The sequence below is a fragment of the Hypanus sabinus genome, chromosome 7 (assembly GCF_030144855.1).
Source record: "Hypanus sabinus isolate sHypSab1 chromosome 7, sHypSab1.hap1, whole genome shotgun sequence".
Lineage (NCBI taxonomy): Eukaryota > Metazoa > Chordata > Chondrichthyes > Myliobatiformes > Dasyatidae > Hypanus > Hypanus sabinus.
Window position 1 is genome coordinate 86,114,342 of NC_082712.1, and position 24,615 is coordinate 86,138,956.

General features: G+C 43.7%; 1 protein-coding gene across 3 annotated transcripts in view; it reads right to left on the reverse strand.

Moving 5' to 3' along the window:
• LOC132396932 (guanine nucleotide-binding protein G(I)/G(S)/G(T) subunit beta-2) overlaps positions 1-24,615 on the reverse strand; it is a 145,637-nt gene that overhangs the window by 105,561 nt on the left and 15,461 nt on the right. For 2 of the 3 annotated variants that reach the window (XM_059975049.1, XM_059975050.1), the window contains exon 1: positions 6,043-6,241. The gene's annotated coding sequence lies outside the window, so the exon portion shown is untranslated. Of the gene's footprint in view, positions 1-6,042; positions 6,242-11,568; positions 11,698-24,615 lie in introns of those variants that run through there. The other variant, XM_059975048.1, reaches the window with a different exon arrangement.

The window sequence follows — 24,615 nt, forward strand, 5'->3', positions numbered from 1 at the left end:
TTCCATGACCATGATTGTTCTTGGCAAATTTTTCTACAGAAGCAGTTTGCCTCTGCACCTTCTTCTGGGCAACATCTTTACAAGACAGGCAACCCCAGCCATTATAAACACTCTTCAAAGATTGTCTGCCTGGCGTCAGTGGTCACATACTTGTGATATGCATCGTCTGCCTCCATGGCTTCAAGTGATCCTGATTCAGGGGAGGAGGGGGGGCTACACTTTACTCAAGAGTGACCTGCAGGCTGGCGGAGGGAAGCAGCGTCTTACACCTCCTTTGGCAGAGATGCAGCTCCACCATGTCACATATATAAGTAGTGCAGAAAGAGCAAAAGGAGTGAGGTAGTGTTGATGGGCTCACTGTTCATTCACAAATCCGACGGCAAGTGGGAAGAAACTGTTTCTAAAACGTTGAGTGTGGTGTGCATTCAGGCTCCTGAGCAAAGGGCACGTTCTGAGAGGTGGCTCCTTAACGGTGGATGCTGCCTTTTTGAGACATTGCCTTTTGAAGGTGTCCTCAATGTTGCAAGGGCTGTGTTTGTGATGGTGCTGGCTGAGTTTACAAATGCCTGCAGCTTTTTCTAATCCTGTCCATACCAGATGGTGATGCAACCACTCAGAACGCTCTCCACAGTACATCTGTAGGAATTTGCTACAGTTTTGGGAGATATACCAAATCTCCTAAACTCCTAATGAGATAAAGATGCTGGTGTGCCTTCTTCATGACTGCATCAATGATGCATTCTACTTCCCATCAGCACTCTCTCAGTGGTCACACCTTTGGAGCCCAGGACTCCAACCTCCAAAATTTCAGAATCAGCTTTAAAATTTGTTACCTTAGTGGCAACAATACAGTGCAATACATGATAATAGGGAAAAAATGAATTAAAGTTAGTCTCCGTTAGTCTCGATAGACCATGGATTTGCACCTTGGAAAGTTTTTTATGGAAGACCGGCAGTTGCCCAAGCTGCAAGTCTCCCCTCTCTACGCCACCAATGTTACCCAAGGGAAGGGCATTAGGACCCATACAGCTTGGCACCGGTGTCGTCGCAGAGCAATGTGTGGTTAAGTGCCTTGCTCAAGGACACACACACAGCCTCGGCCAAGGCTCGAAATAGCAACCTTTAGATAACTAGACAAACACCTTCAACACTTGGCCACGATCATTAAATTAACACAAGTAGTTCAAAAACAGAAATAAAAAAAGTAGTGAGGTAGTGTTCATGGTTTCAATGCCCATTCAGAAATCGGATGGCAGAGGGGAAGAAACTTTTCCTGAATGTGTGCCTTCAGGCTCCTGTACCTCCTACCTGATGGTAGCAATGAGAGCAAGGCATGACCTGGGTGGTGGGGTCTTTAATGAAGGATGCTGCCTTTTTGAGCCACCGATCCTTGAAGATGACCTGGATACTACGGAGGCTAGTACCCATGATGGAGCCCATTAAGTTTACAACTCTCTGCAGCTTACGTCGCTCCTGTCCCGTGGCTCCACCCCCTCATATCAGATGATGATGATGATGCAGCCAGTCAGAATGCTCTCCATGGTACATCTGCAAAAGTTTGTGTGGTTTAGGTGACAAACCAAACGTCTTCAAACTCCTAATGAAACACAGCTGCTGTTGTGCCTTCTTTGTAGCTGCATCGACATGTTGGGTCCAGGTTAGGTTCTCAGAGCTATTGACTCCCAGGAAATTGAAACGGCTCGCCCTCGTCACTTCTGATCCCTTGTTTTAGCTTTTCTGAAGTCCACAATCAGCTCTTTGGTCTTACTGACGTTGAGTGCAAGGTTGTTGCTGCGACACCACTCAACTGGCTGATATATCTCACCCCTGTACACCCTTTCGTCTCCATCTGAGACTCTGCTAACAATGGCTGTATCATCAGCAGACTTACAGATGACATTTGAGCAATGCCTAGCCACACAGTCCTTCTCCTGCTCTCTCCCCACGTCCTTTCTTCCCCCCCCCCCCCCCAGCTCCACTCACTGGTTTTCAGGAAAAAATACCGACTGTTGAAGTGCCTCGATAAAGTGGATGCGGAGGTTTTGCTCCCCAAAAACCTACTTAGTTCCTATGCTACTTCAGTCCTTGCTAACACCTCCTTCTGCTGCCCAGTGGAATTCTGTTTCAGAACCACTGAAAGCCATCAACACAAAAGCTCCACAGAATCTAGCACTTACATAATGAAATGTACATCTTCTTCAGAGGTAGGAAGTAAAGCTGAAAAATAAGCAACTCACACACAGAAGAGATACTGCAGATACTGGAAAACGAGTAATACACACAAAATACCGGACGAACTCAGCAGTTCAGACAGCATCTATGAAGAGGAATAAATAAGATCTTGCCCCAGACTGTTTATTCCCCTGCCATTGATGCTGCCTCTTGCTAAGCTCCTCCAGCATCTTGAGCATGCCCTACGAGTGAGAATTTTTTTGAATTATCGAGGAGTGCTACCCCAGACAAAACTCATTTTGAAATACGAAGGATTGCATCCAATATTGGATGGAATGATAAAAAAATTTTTTAAAAAAACAACAAAAAAAAAGAAATACAAAGGATTAACAGGCCAGTTTCATTTCCAATTCAACAACCCATTCATGTCCTAAAAATACCGGGGAGAAGGAGCCAGCAAGTGAGGGAATGAAGTTGGGGGAAAGGGAAAAGGAACCATAAGATATAGGAGCAGATTTAGACCATTTGGCCCATCAAGTCTGGTCTGCTAAATCATCATGGCAGATTTAATTTCCATCTCAGCCCCAATTTCCTGCCTTCTCCCCTAGCCCATCATGCTCTAATCAAGAATCTATCAACCTCTGCCTTAAGTATACCCAATGACTTGGCCTCCACAGCCATCTGTGTCAATGAATTCCACAGATTCACTACCCTCTGGCTAGATAAATTCCTTTTCATCTCCATTCTAAAAGGACATCCCTCTATTCCAAAACTGTCTCTTGTGGTCTTAGGCTCCCCCACCATTGGAAACATCATCTCCACGTCCACTTTATCGAGGCATTTGAAAACCAGTGAGAGAAGGGACGTGGGGAGAGGGAGAAGGCTCGTGGCAAGGGAAGGAAGAAGAGACAGAGGGATAAAGGGAGTAGAAGAGGCAGAGCAAGGTGGAGGGTAAAGGACCAGAGGGAATGAGCGAGGGGGAAAGAGAGAAAGGACAGAAGGTGGAGGGCAGGGAGAGATATGGATGGGTGAAGGTAGGGGTGGGAAGGTGGTTATCCAGCCAGGAAGGAAAGGAGGGAGGGAGAGAATTAAGAGAAGGTGGTGGGAGGAAAGAGTGGGAGAGTAAGAGAAGAGGAAACAAGAACAAAGCACATCAGCTGCAGAGACTGAGATCATGGGGTGAGAAAAGCAGGGAAAGAGGAATCACAGATAAAAACACTGGAGAGAGAGACAGAGAGAAGCTGAAGTGTCAAGACTCTTCAGGAATATTCATTCATGTTAACAACCAGGACCCTGGTGCAATATGGCCATACATATACCGTCTGGTGGGGAGGAGATGTTTAAAACCAGAACCTCACCCTCACTCCCACAGACACACAGGAACAACCATGCACACACAGAAATAGAGGGAGCGGGAAAAAACTGAACAAAATGGAGCAGCTGCTTTTCATCAGAGAAACACATACACACCGACAAAAACAAGGCAATTTTCACCCAAGTAGGTAAAAAAATGTAAAATATTCATTGGCTATAAATATTGTTTTAGGAAAGTGCCTTAGGGATGAGGTACATTACCCCTATGCATGCAGCAGACACCCACAGCTCAATCACAATCACCGAAGATGATTCTTTTAAAACTAATTCCAAAACAAAGTATTAAATGTATAAAATTATAAACATTAAGCAAACTAGTATTTCTCAAACAATAAACAGTTCAAAACAAAGAAATTTATGAATAAAAGATAAAAAAGTTTTCAAAGCATACGAAACATAAGCCTAGAATTTTTATTTTCTGAAAAACATTTTCTAGCCCACCACAACACTAAAAGCGTTAACAAACGTAAAAATTGTTTTAAAAGTAGACGTAAAACTACAAAATAAGGTTCAAGGCTGCTTGAGCAGGAAATTCTCATCATAAAAAAATGGGTGGGGTGGGCAAAGGATCAAAATAAAAGACAGAAGCTTTGTCTTAAACTACTTTAGCAATAAACACAGCAAAAATAAATTTAATTCATACTTGAAATCATTAAATGGCATTATTAAGGGAAAATTATTTTAAAACCTAAACTCATGAATTAAATGTTTGAAGGTAAAGCTCTTATAAAGAAGTTGATATTAATGTTTAAGTGTTTCTGGAACATATTAAAATTTACTCAATTTATTTTCAAAGCACCTGCATATTGTAAACCCCTTATCACTGGCTTTAAAGCATCTAGAAACATTTTGAAATTCTAAGTAGTGATTTAAAAAAATACAAATTAAAATCTTTTAATAATGGAAAAATTATTTATATTGAGATGTTATGCATTTTAATGCAGGATTTAAAAACTCTGTTTGTACTTTAACACACAATTTCCTCCTAAGTTAATATTTTAAACTCCTAAATCAAGGTGTTCTAAAATTGTTCTAAAATTCTTGCTTTCTATTTTAAAGATAAATGTGATAATTAAAAATAATAAGCTGAAAAATCTCAAAATATACATGAACTGTCGTTTTACAACCATTTTTAAGGTAAATTTTGATTCAGAGCTTTTAAGAAAATGATTTAAAATACTCTAACATAAAAATTATATCCCAAAGTTCTAACTTTAAAATGAATAAATTTTATCCACCTTCACGAACAGGAGAAGCATACGAAAACACTTTTTTGTTTATTTAAACCTCCATGTGTCTTTGAACTTTCAGAATAAGGAGAAATAGTTAAAGGTTTTCTTTTAAATATGCCTCAAACCCAATAAAACAATGTTTTATTCAAAATGAAATTTTTTAAGGTAGGATAACAACAAATAATATACAACAAAAAATGGAAATAACACTCATGTATGAAATTGTGACAATAAATCCCAAATATAATAGGGATCAAATTTAAATAATCAAATAATATATTATAACAAAATTTATATATAACTGAATAATACTCAATAGTATTACCTGATAAATCTTAATACAGAACTAACCATAATAAGCAGTTTTACAATGAATAATTTTAAATATGAAAATTAATTATAACAAGTAACTGCTACAATAATAATAAGTTTTAAAGCTGTAAAAATATAATGGATTAAAATATCTGATTGGGGTTTAATGTCAGCAGCATAATGTCATAAAATATTACTTATTTATCAACTACATTTTAAAATTAATAGTGCATTAATTTCAAAAATGATAGTTGACACGATAAAGTTTACCTAGAAGCACTAATTCTAAAAGTAAATAAATGCTATAACAATAATAATTTACAATCGTATTTTTTCGTCCTTACAATAGGGTAAATGGAAGAAAACTATCGATTTTAATGGGGGAGATGGCAAGATTAAGTAGCATTATTTTTTTAAATAATGAGAGCTTCTCCTTATAGATGCTGCCTGGCCTGCTGTGTTCCACCAGCATTTTGTGTGTATTGTTTGAATTTCCAGCATCGGCAGATTTCCTCGTGTTTTCTCTTATTTTTAAAAAGTCATTTTAAAAATGGTGAGCTATTAATAGTATTATCGATGGATAATACTGACTAGCATTAACCGATTGACAAAGTAACTGATCAATAACTACTTCGCTGTCAGCCACAAACATCGGCTTTAAAGATAAAATTCCTACGTTAAATAATGAAAAGTACTACTGACAGATAATGAAGTAACAAAAAATGATCATAAACAGCTGGCCTAATAACTTAAGGAGGGCAATGCCTCAAATGCAATAAATAACAATAAAGGGATGTGTTTAACAGTGCAGCACAAATAACGAACTAGAGCACGAATAGGAAAAGTTGGAATGGTGCAAATTGAGGCTGTGGATTGCAGCATTGCCATGGTACTGGGCAGGGCCCGCCGTCCCACTGCCCCCGCGCCTCCATTCCGCCCGCTTCCTCCTCACCTTCAGCTAACGGTGTCCCGCCGGCGGCGAGCGGGGTTCTGGGGAGGGGTGAACCACCGTGTTCTGCCGCCAAGAAGAAGCGCACGACGTCTTATTTTTCCTCCCCCTCTGCTTCTGGTCCGGAGACGAGACGGGAGGGAGGAGCAGGAGGAAAAGGGAGAGGCTTCAACCCAGGAGCTGTCGACAGTCGGCCACCCTTGGCCGCGCCCGTACACCCTCGGACTCCACCATCGACTCGGGCGCCCAGCCAAAGGGGTGCAAGGGTGGCCGACCGTAGTTCACCTCCGCTCGCTCTCACTTGCCTTTCTTCCCACTCATTTCCTTTGCCACCCGATTAAAAATGTTAGTTTTATTAAATAACATACGGCTACTCGGATTTGCGGGGGTGGGTGCTGTAGAATAACGCCTGTATATTTTTTGTCGCTTCTCTCCCACGCCTCCCCCTCCCTTGTCAATGCTTGCTGACAACCCACTATCCGCCGGGGGAGGAAAAAACGGGGGTCACGTGACCACGGGCTCCTGTCAATCAAACTGCGGTTGCTCGCACTCGGCCGAGCCTCCATCTTCCAGCGCAGCGGGTGTGTACAGCAGCCTCTTTCTCTTCAAATAAGTCACCCTTTGCTTCGATGCATTCCCCACCCCAAGCGCGCACTTTTGCAATTTTGAAATAAAAATCAGAAGCATTCTTACCCCCTCCGTGAAATAAGCAGCGAAACAACCCCCCCACAATTACCAGTTGAGGCAACGTTCAATTACTGATTGCAAAAGGTTCCGTTGCTAGGAGATTTGAGATTGCAGAGGGAAATAAGCAGGAAAGGATTGAGGAAGCGGCGACGTGGGGTGAGGAATGGAGGGGGAGGGGTAAAAGAAATTTTGTTTTGTTAAAAAAAGGAGCAGTTTCTGTTTCTTTCCTGATCATAATTGCCTGTTGTACATCCTGATTTTGGCAGGGTTGGACAGGAGAGGGGGAGGGAAGAGCAGCTGGTGACGGTGGCAAATAGTTGCCCATTGATTCTTACTAAGAAAAAATCAAGTTGCTAAGGCTCCCCGAATTTAGAAATAAACTCCCACCTACAATCGCAAACATAAGTGATTTGATTTAATTGCTGTTTTTGAACATATAGAGAGCAGGTTCTCAGCCAGTTCCATCAGCCACTAGCTCCCCACCATCCATGACATCCTCAAAAGGCCATGCCTCAGAAAGGAAGCATCCATCATTAAAGACCCCCATCACCCAGGACAGGGCTTCTTCTCATTGCTACCATCAGGGAGGAGGTACAGGAGCCTGAAGGCACACACTCAGTGATTCAGGAACAGCTTCCACCCCCTCTGCCATTGGATTTCAGAACAGTCCATGAACACTCTCACTATTTTGGTCTCTTTTACCTCTACATAATTATTGGTTATAATATTCCTGATTGTGATTGATAGTTTATTTTATATATTGCACTGCTGCCTGGAAGAAGTTTGTACGTTCTCCACGTAAACACATGGGTTTCCTCTGGGTGCTCGGGTTTAGAACCACAGTCCAAATACGAACCGGTTGATAGGTTAATTATCCTGTGATTAGGCTAGAATTAAATTGGGGGATTTTTGAGGGATATAGCTCGAAGAGCTGTTAGGCCTACTCTGCGCTATGTATTACATATTCAAACTTATCGATGCAGCTACAAAGAAGAAACAATGGCTGTATATCATTAGGACTTTGAAGAGATTTGGTACATCATTTCTACAGATGTACCGTGGAGAGCATTTTAACTGGCTCCATCACCGTCTGGTATGGGGGATGCTACTGCAAAGGATCGAAATGAAAGTTGTGAATTCAGTCAGCTCCATCACGGGCACTAGCCTCTGTAGTATATCCTGGACATACCCTCTTCTCATTGTTGCCATCAAGGAGGTACAAAAGCATGAAGAAACACTCAACACTTCTTCCCCTCCACCATCCGATTCTGAATGGACACTGAACCCATCCCCATGCTTTCCTGCCACACTTATTTAACTGTTTTTTATTTATATATATTTACTGTAATTCACAATTTTTTCCATCTGTTATCATGTATTGTACTGCTGCCACTAAGACAACAAATATCACGACCTACGCCAGTGGTAACAGACCTGATTCTGATTGCTGTCACAAAATAACAAATTTCATGACAGACGGTATTATTTATAGTAATATTTCACAACATTATGGCATGATTCTGATTAAAATTGGCAGCCAATCGTACAAAAGACGCAGCAATGAAATAAGCATCAGCTATGATGGACGAAATATGTTGGCCCAAAACCTCAACGGTCCATTTCAATGGTTCAATGGCTCCATTTAATATCAGAGAACGTATATAGTAAACAACCTGAAATTCTTACTCGAAACAAAAACCCCATAGAATGAATGATAAACATCGAAGCCCCCCCTCCCCACCCTTCATACAAGCAGCAGCAAAACTGATGACCTCCCCCTGCCACCATCAAAAACACAAACCACCCCCCCCACTATACAAGGAACAGCAGAAGCTCCCTGAAGAGACCCCATTGCACAGGCCATCAAAAGACGGATCCGTAACCAGCACTTCAGAGTCTCAGACAGGCTCTCTCCATCAAGAATGAGAGGGGTCGCTTTTGCAAAAACAAGACTAGAGACTGGCAACTCGCCGATCCAGGGTTACAATCTTCCATGTCGCTCCACAGATGCTGCCTGATGCAACGAGTTCCTCCAGCACTTTGTATGTTATACTGACCCCGTCTTCCACTTCTTTTCACTTTCCCAGTAACCGCCCCCGATTCCACCTGCATGTCGTTGGGATGTGGGAGGAAATTGGAGCACCTGGGGGGGTGGGGGAACCCATGCAGTCACAGGGAGAGCGTGCAAAATCCACACATATAGACATACAACAGCAGAGTTTGAGACTAAACCCAGGTCTCTGACACTAAGAGCCCTCACCATCAGGGAAGAGATACAGCAACCTGAAGCATGAACCACTTAGCCATTCAGAAACATGAAGAATGGGGCTTGTTTTGCAATGGTTGTGTTGTTGCCTGGTATGTTGTTTTGTTCTATATTGTTCTGCTGAGTATGTGGGCATGCTACGTTGACACCGGTGAGTGTGCTGCCAATTGCAGCCTGCCCACAAAACATCCTTGGGTTGTGTTGCTTGTTAATGCCAATGACTCAGTTCTCTGTATGTTTCAATATCATGATGTGCCGTGGGCGATCATGGTCTTTCTATGACCCTGATTGTGCTTGCCAAATTTTTCTACAGAAGTGATTTACAGACAGGTGACCCCAGACATCATCAATACTCTTCAGAGATTGTCTGCCTGGCGTCAGGGGTCCCATAACCAGGACTTGTGATCTGCACCGACCGCTCAGGTGACCATCCACCACCTGCTCTCATGGCTTCACGTCACCCTGATTGGGGAGGGGACTAGGCAGATGCTACACCCTGTCCAAGGGTGACCTGCAGGCTAGAGGAGGGCAGGAGTGCCTCCTTTGGTAGAGATATATCTCCACTCGGACACGGACACTCGATGCACTAACCGCGCCACCTTGCCTGATGACTTCCTCCAGTATTTTTGTATGTGATGGATGAGAGAAAGGCTGGTTCGTTCTGATGACAGACACTTAATTCTGGTGTCAGCCTTCCTCATTTGCACCTGTCCATTTCCGTAGAAACAGGAACTGGCCGCAATGTAAATATGGTCTAAACTAGCTGGTATTTAGCAGTGACATCCCTCACACTCTCCCCCTGCTCTCCACGCACTAAATTGTTTTACTAACTCGCGCCTCTATATTTAGTGTTGTGTATCCCCCAGTCGGCTCAGTTAAGATACGATTACGACTATTCAAGGACAGGCACATAGTCAGCTCCGTATGGATTACCCAGGTCTCTCACTCTTCCTTAAAGCATAGGAGGTACCTATCAGGCCCATTGAGCTGATGCCAGCTCATAGGGCAATCCTGTCTCTACACCTCGCCCAGACTCAATCTTGATCTCTGTTGCTCTCTATGTGGAGTTTGCAGATTCTAGACGAGACCATGTGAGATTCCCTGGGTGATCCAGTTTCCTCCCAGCCCCACTTATTTTCCAGTGATAAATTGCTGGGATTACTATAAGTAGGTGGCCAACATAATAGAGACAGGGATACAAAGAGAGAAACAGCAGGAGGGAGGGAGAGAGACAGACAGACTGACAGACAAATGGGGTGGGAGAGAGAAAGAGGGAGGCCCTTCAGCCCACAATGTCTGTTCTGGAACATAATGCCAAATCAAACCAGGTCTCTTCCCCCTGCAGTGATCCATATCCCCCCATTCCCTTAACCATAAATTATTTTGTTAATACAGTCTTTGCTAACCTTTTTGCAGTACGATTAAAAGATTTTACACAGGGAATGTTTCAGGGAACCCAATGAGCTTAAAGGGAGAGCAGGAAACAGAAGCAGGTGAGGGGATGGGGAGGGACAGAACCAGGACTCTGACCAGCGGAACAGGCAAAAGTCACACGGCGGATCAAACGCCAACCAGATTTCCAACCAGATTATCAGAGTCTTACTTTACACGGACATCTGTGTTAACGTTAAAAAGATTACTTGACATATATACATCAAAACAAACACTGAAATGCGTTGTTTGCATCATATCAAATCAGCAAGGATATTGTGTAGTTAATATTTCAGTAATATTTGAGTAATCTTATAAAAACATTGATTAAGCATTCTTTGTTCACTTATTCATTATGGGTTACATGTAAATCCTTGAATCACACACGTCATTACTCAACCACATAAGACATGCATGCCTCGCTTAAAGTAAGCACAAAGTTAGACCCGCATTTTGGACTCCCGTGAGTTCCTTTGAATTAGTTTAATGTTTTGAAGTTAACAAACGTAACAGAGGATTGCACCAGGGCCAGCCCACAGCTGCCACCATTCTCCCATTGCCAACAAAGCTTGCCCACAACTTACTAACCCTAACCTGTTACATCTTTGGAATGCGGGAGGAAACCAGAGCCCTCGGAGGAAATCCACCCAGTCACGGAGTGAACGTACAGACTCCTTTCAGGCAGCGCTGGGAATCGAACCCAAATCGGTGATTTGCTGGCGCTGTAAAGAGAGTGCTCTGCCCGCGATGCCACCATACCTCCCCATACCATATGTTAACTAAAGCAACAACAGCAGAGCAATCTCCAGTTCTAGAAGCTTTTCCAAGCTCACAAGCACTGCCCATGGGATCTTTTTGTACTGACATCAGCTCTTATTACATCAGTGACCTCAGGTCAAAGGGCACAGCACAAGGCAGGGAGAAGGCATGACAAGCCCCTCCCCTTCTCATCAACTCAGGAAGTCATGACAAGGGACAAATTGCTCCCATTTGCATCTCATTAGGAGCCGATTACCATGGTAACGGGAGATGTCTGAAATTAGCTTTGTGTAGAATGCCAAAAATAGTTTCACAGGATTATTTTTTTCAGGTTTTTAACACAAATAGCAATTATTTATTTCACAGTTTGTCTGTTTCCCCATTACCTCAGTTTGATGAGGACCAGGATCCCAAGCTGATCTTGACAGGGTCCAAGTACGAGGGGCCTATCTGTCTTTGCCGACAGATGCGTGTACCAGGACGGGCAGCTCCAGCTCAAACCGGGAGAGCGATTCCTGTGGGAGAAATGGGAGAGGGAAGAATGAAGAGCGGGATGGAATGCCGATGCTCTGCCCATCGATGGCAATGGGGACCAGTGGATCATTTACCAGAGCCAAGTTTACCTTCCCCTTTAAGGCAGTCAATGTAATCAGAGAGAGGAGGGGTAAGTGGAAGAGGAGGTTTGGGGGAGAGGTGTGGGAAGGGAGTGAGAAAGTGGTGAGGGGAGAAGGGGAGCACACAAGAACGCAATCTGAACTTGCTGATGCCAAGTGCTTTTGGAAGTCCGGGAAGGCTCTCCTAAAATGGTCGCAAGCTGATTGGATGAAGCAGCTCTGAAGGGAACAGCCATCTCCAAAGGGACTGGACCCAAAGCCTGACTGGCAGCAAATCGTAAACTTGACGTAAACATCACTGATCCTCAGCCTAGTCGAGCCAAATCTGCAGGCTTTCCTGAAGGCCTACTGGGAATTCTGGAATGTTCCATTGGAGAGTGTGTGAGTCGGAAGTATTGGGAGGTTTCTAGGCCCGGGACCTTATATCCTTGGAGAAAATCTGAACTGAACTTGGTCCTATCCCAAATCTGCCCCCACATCTTAGGAAAAGAAAAAAAAACTATTTCTGAAGACTTCCAAATGCAATTTTTTTGGTAGTTTTGGCTCATCCTATCACCGAAGTCTCCCCTCCACCTCAGCAGACTGGGACTAGAGCTGAGAGAAGGGGGCTGACAGGACAGCCTCTTCCATTTAGAAATCATTCAGGCCTTTGCAAGACGTCCTGCGTGTTTTTCCCAACCAACACCACACTGAAGTAGATCAACCATTTTGTGTCACTTCCCACTGTCTTGCCAAAGCAGCTAACATGATCAAAGACCCCACCTACCCCAGAAATTTCCTCTTCTCCCCTCTCCCACTGGATGGAAGATACAAAAGCCTGAAAGCACTCAACACCAGGCTCAAGGACACCTTCTACCCACTGTTATAAGATTATTAATCATTAAGACTGACTCTTGATTTCATAATCTCCCCAACTCTGATCTTGCATACACCCTATCGTTTACCTGCACTGCACTTTCTCTCTGGCTGTTACACTTTACTCTGCATTCCATTCACAAACGAGAGCTGAAGGACCACGGCCCAAAACGTCGACTGTACTCTTTTCCATAGATGCTGCCTGGCTTGCTGAGTTCCTCCAGCATTTTGTGTGTTGTCTGCATTCTGTTATTGTTTTACCTTGTTCTACTGGTGTAATGACCTGATCTGTATGGAGAGTATGCACGACAAGCTTTTCACTGTATCTTGGCACATGTGACAATATTCAACCAGTTCCAATTCCAGTCATGTGACTAGAATTCCATCTTCCCCACATGTCTGTCACTTGCGTGTGTATGTATCTAAGTCTCCATCCGCATGTACAACTGTGTGTGCATCTGTTTGTGTGTTTTTGTCTGTGGTTACACACCTCTTTCCCCCACCTCTGCTATGTCTCTGTACACTTCTCTGTCTGTTTGTGATAATGAGTCAGTTAGGGTCAAGTGAGGAATTTCATTTGGAGACCACAAAGATGTCCAAACAAGCATGGGGACAAAATGCGCCCCAGCCTGCTGATGACAAGTTTGGAGGGGAGGAAGATGGTGGACGTCAGTAATTAGGAAAGGAACTGAAATTGACATAGATTGGAAGCCCTGTCAATACGGAAAGGGACAGAGACCCGATTGTGCATAAAGGTCAGATATCGAGGGAGATTCCTGCTTTTGAAAAATTTACTTCTCCTAGGACTGAATCTAAACCCATATGGGTGACATCTTCCATCTCCGATGGTAACCGCCTCCGGGGGGAAATCAACCAATGACTGCTGGACCTCACGTGCCCCATGCCTTGGATCACATGGGAGGAGCAGGAAGTGACCCTGTGGGTCCCTAGCAATGGGGTGGGACCCGGTGATCCATGATGGAAGGACAATCATGGAGTTACACAGAGGCATACCCTTTGGCCCAACCAGCCCACACCAACACGAATGTCATCTAGACCCCATTTCCCACTACTTCCTATCCATGTACCTGTCCAAGTGTCTTTTAAATTAATGTACCTCCCTCAACCACTTCCTCAGGCAGTTCCGTTGTTTTTTTTTATTTTTATTTTCTTGAGAAACATTATGGAATAGGCCCTTCAGACCCTTCGAGCCACACTGCATCAGTGATCCCCCGATTTAAACATTGCCTAATCACAGAGCAATTTACAATGACCAATTAACCTACCAACCCATAGATCTTTGGACTGTGGGAGGAAACCCACATGGTCACAGGAAAAACATACAAACTCCTTACAGGCAGCGGCAGGAATTGAACCTGGGTCGCCTGTTCTGTAAAGCACTGTGCTAACCTTCTGGGGGAAGAAGTTGCCCCTCAAGTTTGTATTAAATCTCTTCCCTCCCACTTTAAACCTATGCCCTCTGCTTCTTCATTCCCCAGCCCCGGGAACAGGACTATGCGCATTCTCCCTATCTGTCCCCTCGTGATTTTATACACCTCTATAGGTTCACCCTTCAATCTCTTACATATCGAAGTCCTAGCCCACCCAAACTCTCTCTATAATGGAGTCCTGGCAACATCCACATACACTAGAAACACAAGAGATTCTGCAAATGCTGGAAGTGCAAAGGAACGCACACAAAATGCTGGAGGAACTCAGCAGGTCAGGCAGCATCCATGGATTCAGAATCAGGTTTAATATCACTGGCATATGTCGTGAAATTTGTTCTTTACGACAGCAGTACAATGCAATACATCATAATAGACGTGAAATGCAGTAAGTATATGTAGTGTATATTAAATAGTTTAATTAAGTAATGCAAAAATAGAAATAAAAAGTAGTGAGGTAGGTGTTCAATATTCATTCAGAAACCTGATGGCCAAGGGAAGAAAGCTGTTCCTGAATCTCTGAGTGTGTGCCTTCAGGCTCCTGTACCTCCACCCTGATGGTAGCAATGAGAAGAGGGCATGTCCTGGGTGGTGGGGGGTCCTTAAAGATGGAAGTGGCCTTTTTGAGGCATCACTCCTTGAGGGCGTCTTGGATACTACGGGGGCTAGTGCCCACGATGGAGCTAAAAGATCACTGTTTCAGGCTGAAACCCTTCTTCAGAACTCATTGTCACCCACCACACACAAAAGGTCAGGCAGCATTTATGGTGCAGAATAGACAGTCACCTTTTCTAGCTGAGACCTTCGTCAGAACAGGACCATGGTCAAAGAATCAGAGTGTGTAACCATCACCACATTCTTTCCAGCTTTGACCACAAGATCATAAAGCTTAAAAGTTTTATTCCTATAGTATGGGTGAATGACACTGAACACAATACTCAAGATACCAAACAAAAGATCACACACACACACAAAAATGCGTGCATGCGCAAGAACAGGATGCTGAAACCAAGATTGGAGCAGATATTATGAACCAGCTGATGAGACTCAAAAGAGTTGAACTGCCCTCCCCATTCCCCAACATTAACTGAGCTTGCAGATCATTCCATTGTGATGGAGATCAATGCGTTTTACAAGACTACCCTCCACTGATGTGAGAGATGAGTTGGGCTGAAGGGCCTGTATGATTCTATGAGACGTTGAATTGAGGCCCGCTCTCCCGTATTATTCAAAACTCAAAGTAAATTAATTGTCAAAGTACGTATATGTCTCCATGTACCCTGAGATTCATTTTCTTGCAGACATACACAGAAGTATGAAGTACATCAGAATCAATGAAAAACTAGACATGAAGACCGATAAGCAACCAACATGCAAAGGAACTAACTGTGCAAATACAAACATAAAAAATACTGAGAACATCAGCAGTGAGCCAGTGAAACTGAGTCCATAGGTTATGTTCATTGAAGTGAGTAAAGTTATCCATGCTAGTTCAGGAGCCTGCTGGTTGTAGGGTAATAACTGTCCCTGAACCAAGGCTCCTGTACCTCCTCCCTGACAGCAGCAGCAAGAGAACAAACCCTGGATCGTGGGGGCTGTGATGATGGACACTGTTTTCCTGTGTTAATACCTTGTGTAGATATGCTAATGGAGGGAAGGGCTTTACCCATGACAGACTGAGCCATATCCACTACTTTATGTAGGATTTTCTGTCGTTAGTTCTGTTCCAATGACTTTGTGGTTTGGTGTTTTATATTCTGTGTTTTTCGCTCGCTTTTTGCTGTTTGCACAATTTGTCCATTTAATGCATGTTGGGTGTTTGATGTTTTCTTGAACGGGTTCCATGGTGTTTCTTTCTGTCCATCTATGGGAAGACCAATCTCTGGGTTGTTTACTGCACACATACTTGGACAATAAATGGACTTTGAATCTTAGGCATTGGTGTTTCCAACCAGGCCATGATACAGGGATACTCTCCACTGTGGAAAGGAAGCCCCTGAAACTACTGAACGAAGAACAGTTGTGGAATTGCTCTGCGTAAAATATTGCTACCTTGCTGAAGTTGCAATAGCAACTAACCTTCTGAAAGTACTTCAAAGTTTTCAAATTCAAAGTAAATTTTGTTATCAGAGTACAAGTATGTCACCACATACAACCCTGAGATTTATTTTCCTTTGGGCGTACTCAACAAATCTGTAGATTAGCAACTCTAACAGGATCAATTAAAGATTGACCAGAATTCAGAAGACAACAAACTGTGCAAATGCAAATATAAATAAACAACAATAAATAATGAGAACATGAGTAATGAGATAGAGAGTCCTTAAAGTGAGATCATTGTTTGTGGGAACATCTCAATATGGATGGGCAAGTGAGTGTAGTTATCCCCTTTTGTTCAAGAGCCTGACGGTTGAGGGGTAGTAACTGTTCCTGAACCTGGTGGTGCGAGTCCCAAGGCTCTTGTACCTTCTACCTCATGGCAGCAGTGAGAAGAGAGCCTGGCCTGGATGGTGGGGATCTCTGATGAAGGATGCTACTTTCCTACGACAGCATTGCACATAGATGTGCTCAGTGGTTGGGATGGCTTTACCCGTGATGTACTGGGCTGAACCCAAGATTCAAGTACATTAATTATCAATGAATGTATAAATTATAAATCTTGAGACTTACTTGCTCACAGACCAAGAAAACTGAAAGAACCCAATTTAAGGAAGAATAAAAATAAAAATAAAAGACCAACACCTGATGCACAAGAGAAAGAAAAAAAATACAAGTCAAGCAAGCAATTGAGGCAAACAATAGCATTCCCAACCAAAGATGAGTCTTCAGCTCCGAACCTTGGAGCGGCCTGGAGCAGGCCCAAAGCCTCACTTATCAGTTCATCATATTAGCAGGCACGGAGCACTGCAGCCAAGGCAGCCTTCGTAGCCTCAGTGCCATGGAGATGACCATTGCAGAGAACAGGTGAAATCAGCTCTCCTCCCAACCGACATCCTCTCTTTCCAGTCTATCTGGGCCAGCCTTTAAATTGACCCTATGACGGAACAGCGCAAGGCTTCACACCCTGGAGAAAGGAGTGAACATCGCGCAGAGCGAGCAAAATCGGCTCTCACATTGGATCGTTACCATTGTTTAAGCTGTCTGAACAGCACGTTGTACCTCGCACTAGGACTGAGGCACCACAACTGTGAAGGGCTCTGGCTCTAGGCCATGCTGCCCAGCAGCTTGCTCCTAGCCCAGATTTCATCATCCAGTCCGAAGCCGCTCTCAGCTCAGTAGCCAAAGCGATCCAGACTCACACCCCGGCCTGTGGTACAATTTAACACAATTTACCTCAGGAAAAGTATTTTTTGTGAAGTTTTTAAGTCAGATTTCTTAGCTTTTTAATACCAGGAAGTTGTCACACGTTTGGTAGCGTCAGTTTAACCGAAAGACTACTTTTTGTAGGAATTTCCGTTCAAAGACACTGGTGTTTCAGAGTCAGGTATGACAGCGATCCCAAGCTATCTCATTATCTATTCCAAAACCCGAAACACATTCAGCCCCAAGCATTGCAGACAGTTAACAGCCAGGAATTAAAAGTTCCTGATCCTCTCCACCTCTGATCATGGCTCAAGGCTCCCTGGTTTCCCTTTCCTGAAGTTCCTTGGTCTTGCTGACATTGAGTGAGAGGTTGTTGTTATGACACCAATCAGCCAGATTTTCAATCTCCTTCCTGTACGCTGATTCATCATTACCTTTGATACGGCCCACAACAGTGGTGTCGTCAGCAAACTTGAATACGGTGTTGGAGCTGTACTTAGCCACGCTGGGAGTATCTTTAAATATGATTGGGGTGTTCAGTATATAGAGGGCAATATGTATTACCCTGTCACTGCACTGTAAACTACTTTTTATAATGCGGTTTAGATTGTAAATACATGTTGGTATTTGTGCACTTTAACTATACTTTAACCTCCAACTTTACCTTTTTATATAATTACAGGTTGACTACCCCTTATCTGCAATGCTTGGGGCTGAAAGTGTTCCAGGTTTTGGAGTAGATAATGAGATCGCTTGGGACCACCATCATTCCCGACTCTGAATTTATGTGCTACCAGTAAGGAGTCTTTGTCTTACTCTTGCTCATCACACGTATGTAGTGATGCAGCCATTCGGCGTGTTAAGACTCTCATCAGCGACAATCTTGTCAAACTCAAATGAATTTCTCTGCTGCTTCATGATCAGCAGATGCTTCACACCACAAATCTTTAAAAATTTAATGCAACGCCTTTTCTTAAACTTTTGCAGCCAGCCCGCTGGTTATTTACTTTTGCTCATTGCACATGTGAGGTTACTTCTCAGAACGGTTTGTGGTTTGCCGAGACCTGCACGTCACCTGGGAACCTTCGCAGCACCTTGTGGAATTTTTCATTTTGACGTTTCGGATTTCAGAGTTTAGAATTTCAGACTTTTCCTGTATGTCATGAGCTGACCAGTACAACACAGCAAATCCCTAATAAAGTAACACACACAAAATGCTAGTGGAACACAGCAGGCCAGGCAGCATCAGTAGGAAGTACAGTCGACATTTAGGGCCAAGACCCTTCGTCAGGTCTAACTGAAAATATTTTTTTCTTCTCTTCTTTCAGTTAGTCCTGACGAAGGGCTTCGGCCCAAAACGTCGACTGTACTTCTCCCTATAGATGCTGCCTGGCCTGCTGTGTCCACCAGCATTTTGTGTGTGTTGCTTGAATTTCCAGCATCTGCAGATTTCCTCATGTTTGCATTTTTAAATTCCTAATAAATATACATGTAAATGTTGAATAAAATTGGCCCTTGATCCTTGAAGAGGCTCTTCATGTGAAGTTCAAAGTTCAAAGTAAATTTATTAACAAAGTGCACACATGTCACGGTATACAAGCCTGAGATTCATTTTCTTGTGGGCGGCACTGTAGTGTAGTGGTTAGCACAACACTTTGCAATACAGGGAACCTGGGTTTAATTCCTGCCACTTCTTGTAAAGAGATCGTATGTTCTCCCCATGACGGCATCAGTTCCCTCCCACAGTCCAAATATCTACCAGTATATTGTCCACAATTAGGCTAGGACTTATGTCCTACATTAGGATTAAACTGGGGGATTGCTGGGTGGTGCAGAAAGAGAGACAGAGATAGGGAAATAATAATAAAGAATAAATAAGCAATAAGTGTTGAGAACATGAGATAAAGAGTCCTTGAATGTGCAGGAAATGGAAGGATCTGACCTTTATGTAGGCAGAAGGGATTAGTCGCGTTGGCCATTTGATTACTAATTTATTAGTCTGGTACCACATCGTGGGCTGTAGGTTCTGTGGCCTGTACCTGTGTTATGCTGTTCAATGTTCCAAGTTAGTTTGCTTTAGTTTCTGTTTGCTCCTTATACCAGTGTCATTTTTCAAGTAAACTGAGCTTGTATTGAGCCACTGTGGCTTGGTTGGGGGGGGGGGGGGTGGATGTGGAGGGGGAGAGAGGGTGGAGTAGGGAGAAGGGGGATAGAAACATCGATAGGGAGGGGGAGGGGGAGGATGGGAGCGATAGGGGAGGGTACTAACACACAGTGAAAGAAGATGGTGAACCCCATTCTGCACAGTGCTGATCCCTCCCTGCTGCTCCCATATAACCCTCTGTGCCCGTTCCTATAGGACAGGCATGCTGAGCAACTCCAGTGCTCACTTCCCCTACCAGCTATTTATATCCCACAAAAAGGAACTGATGTATCCCCTCACAGGCCAAGAACTGAACAGCAAAGCATGCTCCAAGCAGCGGCTGCAATTCACACCGTCCCCTCCCTCACAGCCGGGTCACTCTCGGACACCCAGGCATGCCTCACATTTGGCGGACCGGTCGGTGATGGAGGGGGACAAGCTGGATTGGTCTACCCTTTCTGCCGATACCCCCACTGTAATGCGGTGTGCCTGATGTATGAGGATACTGTGGGCAGTAAACGCTGACCCCTCCCCTGCTCCATGACCTTCTGCCTAAGGCAAGAATTTATGCTAATCGAAAATGGAGCCCTCTTCCTTCAAAATGGCAGCAGTGAAACGGGTATTCAAGTAACAGATTAGACAAGATGCAACTCAACTCTAAATGATAAATTACTGTATGTTTAAACAGTTATCCCCAATTGTATCCCATAAATCCATAAGATATAGAAGCAGAATTAGGCCATAGGCCCATCAAGCTTGCTCCACCATTTCGCTTTCAGCTTTAATCTCCTACCTTCTCCCTGTAATCCTTCATGCCCTGACTAATCAAGAACCTATCAACCACTGACTTAAATACCCAAAGACTTAGCCTCCTCAGCCACCTGAGGCAACAAAATCCACAGATTGATCACCTCTCTAGCTAAAGAAATTCCTTCTCATCTCCATTCTAAACGGACGTCCCTCTATTCTGAGGCTGTATCCGCTGGTCTTAGACTTCCCCACCATAGGAAACATCCTTTCTAAATCCACTCTGTTGAGACCTTTCAACATTCAATAGGTTTCAATGAGATTATCCCCTCTTCTGAATTCCAGTGAGTACAGGCCCAGAACCATCATATGGTCCTCATATGGTGACCCTTTCATTCCCAGAGTCAATTCTCGTGAAACTCCTCTGAACCCTCTCCAATGTAAGCACATCTTTTCTAGGATAAGGGGCCCAACACTGCTCACAGTACTCCAAGTGAGGCCTCACCAGTGCTTTTGCATTGCATTTGCCTTCCTCACCACTGACTCAACCTGCAAATTAACCTTTTGGGAATCTAGCACGAGGACTCCCAAGTCCTCTTGCACCTCAGATTTTTTAATCTTCTCTCCTTTTATAAAATAGTTTACATTTTTTATTTCTTCTACCAATGTGCATGACCGTAAACTTTGACACTGTATTCAATCTGCCACTTCTTTGCCCATACTCCAAATCTAAGTCCTTCTACAGCCTCCTTGCATCCTATACTGTTCTATGTTAAATACAAATACTAAATTATCTCTTCTGCCAGCTCATGGTCCATATCTCATCAGTTACATCTCTTGAAAATTTCTGCATATGTACCAAGAGCATTCTGATTGGGCCCATTACTGCCTGGTATGGCAGCTCCAATGTATAGGATCATTATGTACCATGTTGTGTGATGTGGGCATTCATGGTCTTTCCATGACCGCGATTGTTCTTGGCAAATTTTTCTGAAGAAGTGGTTTGCCATTGCCTTCTGGGCAGTGTCTTTACAAGACGGGTGACCCCAGCCATTATCAATACTCTTCAGAGATTGTCTGTCTTGCGTCAGTAGTCACATAATGCAGGACTTGTGATCTGCACCGGCTGCTCATATGACCATCCACCACCTGCCCCCATGGTTTCATGTGACCCTGATTTTGGGGGGGTGGGGTGGCTAAACAGGTGCTACACCTTGTCCTTGCACCCTGCAGGCTAGCAGAGGGAAGGAGCACCTTATATCTCCTTTGATAGAGACACGTCTCCATCCTGCTAGCCAACGGTTGTACGAGAGTGTTCTGAATGGTTCTATCACTGCCTGGTATGGAGGCTTCACTGCACAGGATCAGGTAGAACTTCAGAGGGTTGAAAACTCAGCCGGCGCCATCAAGGGCAGAACCCTCCCAGCTATCGACACCTTCACAAAGGTGGCATCCATCATAAGGAACGCTCACCATTTGGGAGGTGCCATCTTCTGATCACTACCATCAGGGATTGGTGCAGGAGCCTGAAGATCCATACCCTCAATGTTTTAAGAAGAGCTCCCTTCTCTCCCAAATCAGATTTCTGAACAATCTAGGAACCCATGAACACTGCCTTGTTCGTCATCACTTGCACAGTTTATTTTTGTAATTTACGGTAATTTTGTCTTTCCACTGTTCAGCAACATACTAACAACGTACATGTCAACGATAAGAACTCTAATTCTGGTTCTCCCCAATCCCCGTATATATGTGTCTCCTAAACACCACCATTATATCTGCTTCAACCAGTGGGCTTCCCACCACTACCATGTACAACTCTGAAATTCATTGTCCTGCGGGCATACTCAGCAAAAAAACGAACAAGAATCGTAAGACATACATCTACTCTGATAATAAAATTTATGTCGAACTTTAAACTTTAGTGTCCACCTCACTATTCTTCCTTTGTACTATTTATTATATACTGTAGTAATATTTTACGTCTTGCCACAAAACTCATTTCACAACATACGTAAGCTAAAATTTAGCTTTATTTGTCACATGTCACACGTACGTCACCCAGGACATGCCTTGTTCTCGTTGCTACCATCAGGAAGGTACAGAAGCCTGAAGACACACACTCAGCGATTCAGGAACTGCTGATTCAGGATCCCCTCTGCCATCCGATTTCTTAATGGGCATTGAACCCATGGACACTACCTCACTACATTTTTCTTTTATTACTTATTTATTTTAACCACTTGTTTAACTATCATACATATACAGAGAGAGCAATTCATTTTTTTATTATTATGTATTGCATTATACTGCTACTGCAAAGACAACAAATTTCACAACATATGCTGGTGATGTTAAACCTGATTCTGATTACAACATACAGTGCAAATCGGAGCACTCAGAGAAACCCACATGGTCACGGGGAGAATTTACAAACCTCTTGCAGACAGAATTGAACCCCAATCACTAGCTGTGCAAAGCACTACACGAACTGCAAAACCACCATTTCACCAAAATTACCAGTTCCAAAATGCAGAGTGAACCATGGACCCCGAGATGTCCGTGATCATAATCCTAATTCTGATTCACTCTCTAGGACAAGAAGATTTCAGTTATGTTACAGTGGTCAAGCTCTCTTCTCGCTGTGCCATCAGAAAGAAGGTACAGGAGCCTTAATACTCATACCACCAGGTTCAGGAACAGTTATTACCCTTCAACCATCAGGCTCCTGAACCAAAGGGGATAACCACTCAAATCCGCTTGCCCCATCACTAAACTGTTCCCACAACTAATGGACTTCCTTTCAAAGACTCTTCATCTCATGTGACCAATCTTGAACAGACCGCTTCAATAAAAAATGGAGTCTTGACCTGACAATCTACCTTATGACCTTCCACTTTGTTTTTCCACACACTGCACTTTTTCCTGTAACTGTTACACTTTATCCTGCATTATTACTGTTTTACCCCGTCCTACCTCAATGTATTGTGCAATGATCTGATCTGTATGAACAGTATGCAAGACAAGCTTTTCACCTTATTTCAAGACACAAGACATAGGAGCAGAATTTGGCCATTAACCCTTCGAGTCTGGTCTGCAAGAGCAAGAACAACTTTTCACTGTACTTTAGTATGTGACATTAATAAACCAATATCAATCTTGGCTTCCATCCCACCAAACTTCAATGCCAGATGCCCAGTTCTGGCCATGCACACCACTTTCCCTCTGGACTCCTGATCCACATTCCTGGACTGATGTTTGAACAACAAACTGAACTATCTGAACTTCCAAACAATTGTAAGCCAGGTTATTCAACTTATCAACAGTCAATGTCATGTTCTGTCATATGCAAAGTATGACCAGACCTCCTCTACCCTGTGCAATCTAACCCCCCTTCTCCTCACTGACACCCAGCATTGCTATCGCTTGCCTGTCTTGGCCTTCAAGAGGACCACAACCATGTCATTGGGTTTGAAAGCTTGTGCCTCAATGACCTAGAAAGCGATGTTGGCTGGAGTCAGGGCTTTACGCTTTGGCTCTTGGTAGGGTCACCCATGCCAAACAGGTCAAAGGTTAGAGGCCAGACTAAGAGTGGTCCACCAGTCCTCCAGGTTCAGGGGTTCAGCTCAGGGCCAATAACCCTGGCAGGTCAAACAAAACTATTACAGAAATAACAACAAAGAATCCTGAGTCTCCACCTGGGACTTGAATGAATGACAATATTGAAAACTGAGAAGAAGCTACTGACACGATGAAGGAAGCCACTGACACAATCAAAAGAGCCCTGAACACCACCAGAGATGGAGGATCTTCACTGCTGCCCTAAACACCATTGGCGTAATGGACAAACATGCTTTTACAGAACATACCTTTAAAATCAAAGTCGTATATTGTCCGTGTCTGCTGAAATGCAATGTAAAGCTTACTTGCATCAGCATCACAGGCACACATACACTCACTCAATGGCCACTGTAGTAACTGCAGGAGCCACCTAATAAAGTGGCCCCTGAGTATATGAACATAAGAAACATGAGCAGGAGTAGGCCATCTGGCCCATTGAACCTGCTCCACCATTCATTAACATCATGACTGATCTGACCATGGACTCATCTCCACCTACTTGCCTTTTCCCCATGACCCTTAATCCCCTACTATGCAATATGTTCCTGGTCTTAACTGCTGCTGTAGCCCAACCACTTCAAGGTTTGACAAGTTATACATTCAGAGATGTTCTTCTGTACCACACTGTTGTAATGTGTGGTCATTTGAGTTACTGTTGCCTTCCTGCCAGCTTGAACTAGACTGGCCATTCTCCTCTGACCT